We start from the raw sequence: 9,828 nt of genomic DNA, 5'->3' as shown, positions 1-9,828 counted from the left end.
TCACCTTGAGAACAGAAATCTGTCTCTCTTATTTGCTAAATTGTTAGTGTCTATAAAAGAGCTTGGCTCATAGTGTGGGCACAATAAATACTTGTTGGATGCATGAAAGGCACTCAAATAATTCTTGTTAACTTGATTTGTCTTCCTCTACCTATGGGTGAAAATAACATGTGAGCTTCAGGGATGCAACACATGGCTTCCGACCTTGAAGAGCTGGCTGGAAATCAATGAGGGGAGGTGGTGAGGTGGCAGATCAAAGACTGATAGTCAGACAATGAAGACGAGAAGGGACCAGGAAACCAAGTTCTTAGCATCATGGAACCACTGACTGATGAAAGTTGTGACTTTGGCAGGCAGCCCAGGCTTCCCCACTAGTTAGAGGAGTAGGGAGACTCTGCCCTACCCCCAGCCCTTCAGGTTGTTATTGCTTCCTTAAGCAATTTGTGAGCAGTTGGCATAGACTGCACTAGCCTTTCAAGCCTCTGTATTAGGCAGTGGATTCATGGATACCTGTGCAGTTAAATGAAATAATGTCTGGCACACAACAGGCATTCGATAGGGAGGAGTTTTACTACCACTTGGCTGGGTATAACCAGCCCTGTCAGGGTGCCAGGAAGGAAGGGTGGGCCTTTCTGGAAACTGGAAGGTCAGGGTGTGAGGTGTCACTAAGGTGAGAAAGGAATGCCAACCAGCCAGGGTCACTGTGTTCATTTTGTACAACATGCACCACCTGCACAGCTCTCCTCAGTGGCGCTGGGCCCAGCAGGTGTTGGCATTCTCTCTTCTATAGTAAGTATTTTTAACCATGGGAGGTGCTGAGGCTGCCAACCCCTGCTGAGTGATGGGCAAAATCGAAAGTCACAGATGTTGCCCTCTGCCCCCAGCTCAGAAAGCTGAGGCTATTCACTGTGGTCCTCAACACTTCAGAGAACTTGGAAGTCTGTGCTTTTTATTGACTGACTTACTCTGTCTGTAAGAAAGTTTTAAGCCCCAGAATTTGTACTTTACCTTCTTCACTCACTCATATATATTCATATATTGAGCACCTGCTATGTTTCAGGTTCTGCATTAGGTGCTTGGAATACATCAGTAAATCAAACAGATACACGTCCCTGCCTTCATGGAGCCAATATCCTATGGGGGATCTCACAATAAACAATGGCATAGTGTATAAGTTAATTATATAGTATGTTAGAAGGTGATGGGCCTGTCAATGAAAAGCAATGCAGTGTAAGGGGGATCAGTAGTGCCTGGAGGTGGGATGGGGCAGGTTATGGTCTTACATAGAGCAGTCAGGGTAAGCCTCCTCAAAAAACAGAGATTTCATCGGAGTCTTGAAGGAGGTGGGGAATTAGTCAATGGGCATCTGCACGGGAGGGAGGTGGAAAGAATTCCAGGCAGAGAAAACAAGTGGACTCTATGGTGGAAATATCTGTGGTGTGTTTGAGGAACAGAATGGCCAGTGTGGCTGGAGCAGAATGAATGAGAAGAGAAGTAGGAGCCAAAATTGGAGAGTAAGTGGGGACCAGTTGGCATAGGGTCTTGTAAGCTGTTATAAGGACTTTGGCTTTTACTCTGATGGAATGGGGAGCCTGTACAGAATTTTGAGAAGAATTTATGTTTTCAAAAGGACACTGCAGCTGCTATGTTGAGAATAGATGGTAGGGAAGCCAAGGGTGGGAGCCCGGGGACCGGGTGAGAGGCTGTCACGGTAACCCAGGTGAGAAGAAGTGGCTCAAATCAGGGCGGTAGCAGTGGAGGTGCTGAGAAGCGATTGGAGTCTCGATGTATTTTAAAGATAGAGCCAACCTGCTTTCCTGATGGATTAGATGTGAGCTTGAGAGAAAAAGAGGGGTCAAGGGCTACTTCGAGGTGTTTGGCTTGAACAACTAGAAGGATAGAGTTGCTATCAACTAAGATGGGAATAACTGTGAGCGGAGCAGGTTTTTTGGGAGAATTCAACAATGAAAAGGACTGAACTATAGAAGATGCAAAAACTTGGATGGATCACAAAGGCATTTTGTTGAATGGAAAAATCCAGTCCAAAATATTTACATAGTGTATGATTGCTTTTGTGTAACGTTCTGGAAAGGATAAAACTATACAGAAGACAAACAATCTGTATTTTCCATGGGCGAGGATTGAGAGGTGGGTTTGACTGCAAAAGGGCAGTATGAGGGAATTTGGTTGCAATTCTGTATCTTACTTACGTTAGTAATTTCACGAATATCTGTTAAAAATCCATAAACTGCACACCAAAGCTAAGTTAATTTCATAGAATGGCAACTTAAAAATTAACAAATATTAAAACATTTAAAGATATTATGTGTGTGTTTCAGGAAATTAATATTATTTATCCGTATATAGTAATATTTATGGAATTTGTCAGCTTTTAAAAATTATAATTTGATTTCTTTTCTTATTCTAAATAAGTATTCATTTTTGTACCTGATTTTTGTTCATAATATTGTATTATTTTTCTTTTCTTTTTTTTTTTCTTTTTGAAGATTTTATTCTCCCTTTTTTCCCCAAAGACCCCTGGTACATAGTTGTATATTTTTAGTTGTGTGTCCTTCTAGTTGTGGAATGTGGGACGTCGCCTCAGCATGGCTTGATGAGCAGTGCTGTGTCTGCACCCAGGATCTGAACCCATGAAACTCTGGGCCACCAAAGTGGAGCACGTGAATTTAACCACTTGGCCATGGGGCCAGCCCCTGTATTATTTTTCTTAAAGACGCTGTTTCATTGGAGAGGGCTCAGGCCCCTACCAAACCAGCATCTGCCTGTGCGGACTTGAACAGACATGAGACTGGTGACCCTCTGCAGGAAGAGCTTCATTATTGGCTTATATTTCTGTTTGCTAAGGACTGCGCCCAAATCAGTGAGTGGTAATATACAAGTTCACAGTCAACTACTGTGGGTACAGACGTGGATTTAGGGGATACTCTTAGAAACTAGGACCCTATAAACAGAGCCCTGCAGTGACAAGTGCCATGAAAGCATAGGCAGGAAGGCAGGGTTTAGTGGTGCCAGAACAGCAGAGATGCCTCAGGGCACCACTCAACCTCTCTTTCTAGGAGGAGCCTTCCTTGGCCATGCCACAGAAAGTTCTTCTCAAGGCCTTCAACCACAAAGCCTGGTCTGGAGGACAGTCAGGGCTGTGGTGACAAATATGGATGGAGGAAATTGCTAGGATGATTCCATTTTAGACAAGTGAAGTGTGTGTTGTCTGTTAGGCATCCAAGTAAGAATGTTGAGTATATGACTCAGTCATATGTATATATGACTAATATATGTATATACTAACATAGTATATGACTAATATATGAGGCTGTAGTTCAGGAGAGAGGTCTGCACTTCAAGTTTAAATTTGAGAGTCAACATTTATATGGTATTTATTTCTGATGCAGACCTTGCTCTGCCCAGGGAGCGTTGCTCTGTGATAACTCTCCATTTCCTTTCCTGTTTTTCCTGTCATCCTTTGGTCTTTATGCCCCACCACCAACAGTTCAGCCAAGGAAAGGAAGAGGACACAGAGGAGATAAATTCGTTTGGAGGTACAGGATGAGCAGGCTACCCTCCTACAGTTTGTACACACTCTCCCTTCCCAACTAGGAAAGGAAGCCTCAAAGCAGGGGAGGAGGTAAACATGGAGGGGAACCAATGAGAGCCTTCTTGCTGAGTAGGTCTTGGAGACCTGACTTCCCACCAGGCTGAGTTCTAGGAATGGGGTATAGGTCGACACCTCCCCCCAAACACTTGCAGATGGCTTTTGAGAAATAAGAATAGAGGATTTCTATGCCCCCTCTTCTGCCTAGAGCCCTAGGAGGCAGCAAGACAGTAAAAAAGAAATGGTTATGTGGCATATCCAGTAGATCAAACCTGAACGACCTCTCAGAGTTCTCTGAATCCCAGTGGATCCCAAACAACCAGAATACTTTCAGTGTGCCCAGGAGTGTCACTAAAGTAGACTGGGTTTTGTACGAAAGTAATAAGAAATTCCATTCCAACTGATATAAACAATAAATGGATTTTATTGGCTTGGTAATAAAGCTCAGAGGTAAGAGAGACTGATCAGGTGCTGGCTCCATTGCTGTTCTCTTGTGAGTATTGGCTTTGTCCTCAGGCTGGCTTTCCTCCTAAAAGCAAATTGTTCTGTTGGTTCCAGGTCTCAATCTGCCTGTTCAGAAAGGGAACTAATTTTTCCAAGCGTGGAAAAGTACTCCTGGGCTTTAGTCTGGACCAACCTCAGTCACGTGCATGCCCCTAAAATAACCACTCTAACAACTTGCCATCAAGGAGAGAAGGATGGGATTATGCCTGAGCCAATCAGGATCCACCAACGGAAATGGTAGGGGGGAGTGGTTTATGTCAATCCCACCCCAATCACCTGTCTGTTACATAATAGAGAGAGATCACTTGGATCCTGGACCAGCAACCCAATAATGTTAACCACGTAGATGCAGAGAGCCATACACCTACAGGGGCTTTGTGGACAGGAATGAGAGCCTACACAGTAGCAACTTTGTGGATAGTTGGTCAGGGACCAAAAGGGGATGATGGACATCTCAGCAGATGTGAAACTCTGTTGACAATGACCAAGGGCTAGATTCCCTGCCCATCCCATCCTGGACACCTTTATATTATTTAGCCTATGGAACTTAAATACAGCTGTGGAGAAAGAGGGGCACCCGGCAATTATTTAAATTAAGTGTCTACTACCTCAACATTGTGAAAACTTGGAGTAGAAATGAAAACATAGAAAATAAGGTTGTATTTCTTGCCCATTAGAGTTTAAGGACTAAGACTCATACCTGCTACGTCATTAGCGCTCTAACCTTCAAAGAGAACTTTCAACAAATCCAGGTTCACACCCTAGGAGGAAAGAGTCCTTCCTCACATTCATCTATTGAAATTCTTCTTGTCCTTCCATGCTTAGCTTTGATGACACTTTTTCTGTGAAGGTCTCCCCAGTCAGCCAACCAGAGGTCCTCTTCTCCCTCTGTGCTTTGTTTTTACCCGTCTTGTTGCAACGCATCTTTGGAAGGCTCTAGGTTCTGCCTTACGTGTGCTTCTGGTCTTAAAAGGCATTGTGTTCAGAATATGGTATCTGAGAGCTTTCTGGAAATATCTCCACTTGTTGTTTCGCTTCTGTCAAATGGCTTCACAACATGAGTTAAGGATACTAAAAATATCTTGCAGACTGTCTTGCAGTCTAAGAGCCAGAAAGAGAAAGTGTTTCCTTTGTAGGTCAATTGAGGAGCTCTTTTGGGGGCCGGTGGCATCTCACGTCATCTTGCACCAAATTTTATGGTTTCCAATGCCTATACCTTTGACTGCTTTTACTTTCTAGTTTCCTGAACTGAGCTCTCTGAGATATGCTTAATTTAGGTCGTAGACAAAACACAGAGTCCACTCACAGGCGTGAGGGCCCATCCATGAGCAAACCCATTATCATCGGAGGAAAAATCAAAGGCTAAATTTTGAGCCTTCAAATGTCTTCAGATGTGAATAGAAAATTTTGTTCTCCTATGTGGGTTTTGTGGGTCCAGAGACAATCATAAGTAGATTTAGCAAAACTGCAATCTTTGAATTGCTATTGAAGGGGTTTGGAAAAGGCCACCCCAAGATGTGCCACTTTGGCATGTGGAATACTTTGAGCTAAAGACATTTGAGACCCTGCAGGCTCAACAGAAACTTTACCTCTCCCTTAAAGAATTTCAGTTGGGGCCCTTGCCCATAATAAGAATTATTACCAGAAATAATTCTTTTTTTTTGCAAGGGTAGATTCGTCCTAAGCTAATGTTTGTTGTTAGTCTCCCTCCCACCACGCAAGCCCTAGCACATAGTTTTATATAGTTGTGAATTCTTCTAGTTCTTGAATGTGAACCGCCATTACAGTCTGGCTACTGACAGATGATTCTGCTCCTGGGAACCGAACCTGGGCCTCCAAAGTGGAGCACATTGAACTTCAACTGCTGGGCCATCAGGGCTGGCTCCAGAAATAAATTTTTATGACCTATCTCTATGTCAGGGCCAACATCTAATTATTGAACCTGTGCTCTTCTTAATGCCCTGTGGATTAACCTCCTCCCCTCCGAAGCCCCAGGCTCCTATCCCATTCCTGGGCTCAAGATGGCATAAATATCTCATTTTACCTTTCTGTGTCTGAACCTGTCATGTATGTGGGGTCTCTGACCGTCTCATGTATGTGGGCTTCCTGCACGTGTAAAATTAAACTTGATTTTCTCCTGTTAATCTGCCTCATGTCCATTTAACTCTTAGACCAGTCAGAAGAACCTAGAAGGATTCTAGAAGAAAATCTCTTCCTCCCTCACACTATTTTCTGTGGACTAAGGTGAAATTGGATATTTTTGGGTGCAACAAAATCAAGGGTTGAAAATTTAGATGTCAACAAGCAAAACAAAACAGACTTTTATGACCTGACATTTTCTCTCATAGAGCCCATGTGTTGAGATATGATAGGGGAAAAGCAATATATGTCTAAGAGCCAGAAAGAATGGTAGGAAAAGCAGTGCTGTTTTTATTCCTTCAGAGTAAGCAATGAGTTTACACGTTGTAGGAAAAGAAATGACCTAAAGCAATACAGGTTTAGTTCTCGTAGGAAGGAAAGGCCCTGTTTCTCTCTGACAGACGATGCGTGTGTGCACTCACGTGTGGCTCACGTGGTAGTGGGTAGTGGGTGCGTGAAGATGTACAAGAAGGGAAATAATACTTATTAACTACCATGTTCCAGTGCCAGATGCTCTCAGTAGTAACAATCTGTACAACCACCCTATGAGGTGGTCGAGTACAAGAGATGTGTACTTTGGTTATGGGACAAGTCTTGGGTCATGAGACAAGATTCAAAACAAGGTTGCTTGTCTCCAAACCCCATTATCTTCATTTCATCACTTCACACTACCTCTTTAAATCTCCATATTATATTGTCAGGAGTCAACATATAAAGAAAGTAAGACCAAAACAGTTTAGAAAAGAAAAAGGCATGACTCAATCCTTCAGTTTCTTAAACCTGACAAAGCTGGAGACGACTGGTCAAGAGTGATTAAACAAAGCTGTTTTTAGACACACTGTGTTCTGTCTTAATCATTATTTATTTTTATTATTAAAAAGTTTAAGAATGCCAAATTTATTGAAGGAAAGCCTACAGATAAGATAGCACCACAGGATCAGATTTATTTTTCTAAGATTCAGACCTGTGACAAACTGATTTCAGCTTTTAGTCAGTTAAGGAAGTGATCAGGGGCTGGCCCTGTGGCTGAGTGGTTAGGTTCGTGTGCTCTGCTTCCGAGGCCCAGGGTTTCACCGGTTCCGATCCTGGGCGCGGACATGGCACCTCTCGTCAAACTATGCTGAGGAGGCATCCCACGTGCCACAACTAGAAGGATCCACAACTAAAAATATATGACTATGTACCGGAGGGCTTTGGGGAGAAAAAGGAAAAATGAAAAAAAATCTTAAAAAAAAAAGTGATCAAATTACATAATTAAGAAGAAAAGGACATAAAATAGTCTGTTTAATATGATCCTAGTTTTGTGTTCTTTTAAAAAGTGATCTCCCTGTCTATTAAGATCTTGTTAAGACTGGCTCAAACTCCATTCTGTGAACGGAAGAAAGTCCAACGTTGTTATCATAGTTCTTCAGATTCCTGAGACTCAGAGCCACCTTTGGTTCCAAGCTCCTGCTTCCTCCAACAGTGGTTATCTTGACATCCAACGCATGTCAGTCTGCTGTTCACATTGATTCAGATGTGAAATTCAGCCATTCCCCCTAATTTGCACAAAAAATGAGCCGCACAAAGTGTTCTGTGTTTAGCAGACTTTATTAAAGGTTGGAGATGGAGGCATTTACGTTCCAGTAATACGAAGAGTTTAACGTTGTATATGTATTTCGTCAATTTTAAGACACGCAACTTCTCTCATTTTAATATTTCTGAAATAAGAACGTGTCTTACAACTGAAGGCATGTCAGAGTGTAGTCGGCAGTGTCTTTTCTTTCTCAGTGGTACCCAGAATAATGTGCATTTTACAATCAATGGCATCTTAGATTCAATGAAAAAGGGAATTCTACTTCTCTGTGCTTAAAAAGTCCTCTGATGATTTCCACCACCTGACCTCTTCCTTCTTCCCATGAGGCTCTGATCCAGTCTGGTGCCCTGTGTCACATTTCTTCAGCCCACTTCTGATTTTGGCAGTAACTGTAGTGGGCAGTTCCCTATCAACTTTACTAACAACATTGCCCCAAGTGTGCTGTGTGTCTTTTCACTTTCTGCTGCAGATAAATCTGCCTGGCCAAGCACAGCTCAGAAGTGTAGGGGTTAACATCCCCAGGGGCAACCTTCAGCTAATGAGTGTCAGGAGCTGGTGGGTGAATGCCCCTGCCTCCCTTCCTCCAGGGGGATGATTTTGGGAGGCATTCTTTATGCTTCTCAGGAGGTTCTGGACAAATCAGGCCCACAGTGACAAGCTTGATCACACACCTTACAGTAGCTTTCCCACCTTCCTTTTCTCACACTCCCAGCTTTCTCACTCCGCTCCCTGGGATCACTGCTCAAATAAATTACCTACACACAAGTCCTTGTTCTGGGCTCTGTGTATATTTTATTTTTTTTCTTTTTTTGTGGTGGGGAAACTCAAGCATGGACTTTCTTTGTACTCTCCCTCTCAGAGGCCCCTCTTTCTTTATGCAGAACCATTCAGCTCTTTCCATTCCTTACATCCAGATTCAGCTCAGGCTCTTCCTTTGCATGTCCAAGATTTCAACCGCAGCTTTGAAAGGATTGTGGTAAATGTATGCCAGATTCTGTCTAGGTCAAGGGGTAGGGACTGTTTTCGTTTTTCAGCCTACGTCCCTAAAGAAAGAAAAACTGTAAGGACCCATGTCAAAACGTCAAATATGGTTATCTGAAGATGGAAGGATGGGTGTTTAACTTTTCTTCTTTTTGCTCCTTTGTATTTTCTAAAATTTTTGTAAAGAATATGTCAATTTTATAGTAAGGAAATTACAAAAGTTATAAAAACTTGATCAAACTGACATCCCTTTTAAAATAACTTTTCTGATGTAAAATTTATATACTGTCAATTCACCCATTTTAAGTATACAATTCAATGACTTTCAGTAAATTTGCAACCATTACCGTATCCAGTTTTACAACATTTTTTTCTCCCCATAAGATTCTTCATATCTGTTTATAGTTAAACCTTATTCCCACCCCCAACCCTAGGCAAACATGAATCTACTTTTCTGTTGCTATAGATTTGCCTTTTCTGGATATTTCATATAAATAGAGTCACATAATATGTAATTTTTTGTGTTTGGCTTCTTTCATTTAGCATGTTTTTAAAGTTCATTCATATTGCAGCACGTATCTACATTTTACTCTTTTTTACTAGTATTGGTATTCCATTATGGATATACCACATTTTGTTTCTCTCTTCACCAGTTAATAGGTATTTGGGTTCTTCCCACTTTTTGGCTATTATGAATAAAGCTGCTAAGAAAATTAATGTATGAATCTTTGAACATATGTTTTAGATATGTTTTGATATGTAGGAGTGGAATTGCTAGGTCATATTAAAAACTTATATTTAACCTTTTCAGAAACTGCAAAACTGCTTTTGAAAGTGGCTATACTACTTTACATTTCCACCAGCAATGCGTGAGAATTCCTGTTTCTGTACATCTTTCCCAATGCTTGTTATCATCTGTCTTTCCAATCATAGCTAACCTGGTAGATATGAAGTAATAGCTGGTGGTTTTGATTTGCATTTCCCTCATGACTAATGATGTTAAGCATCCTTTCATGTG

The sequence above is a fragment of the Equus asinus genome, chromosome 20, assembly GCF_041296235.1.
Source record: "Equus asinus isolate D_3611 breed Donkey chromosome 20, EquAss-T2T_v2, whole genome shotgun sequence".
NCBI classification, from domain to species: Eukaryota; Metazoa; Chordata; class Mammalia; order Perissodactyla; family Equidae; genus Equus; species Equus asinus.
This window is presented reverse-complemented; position numbering follows the sequence as displayed.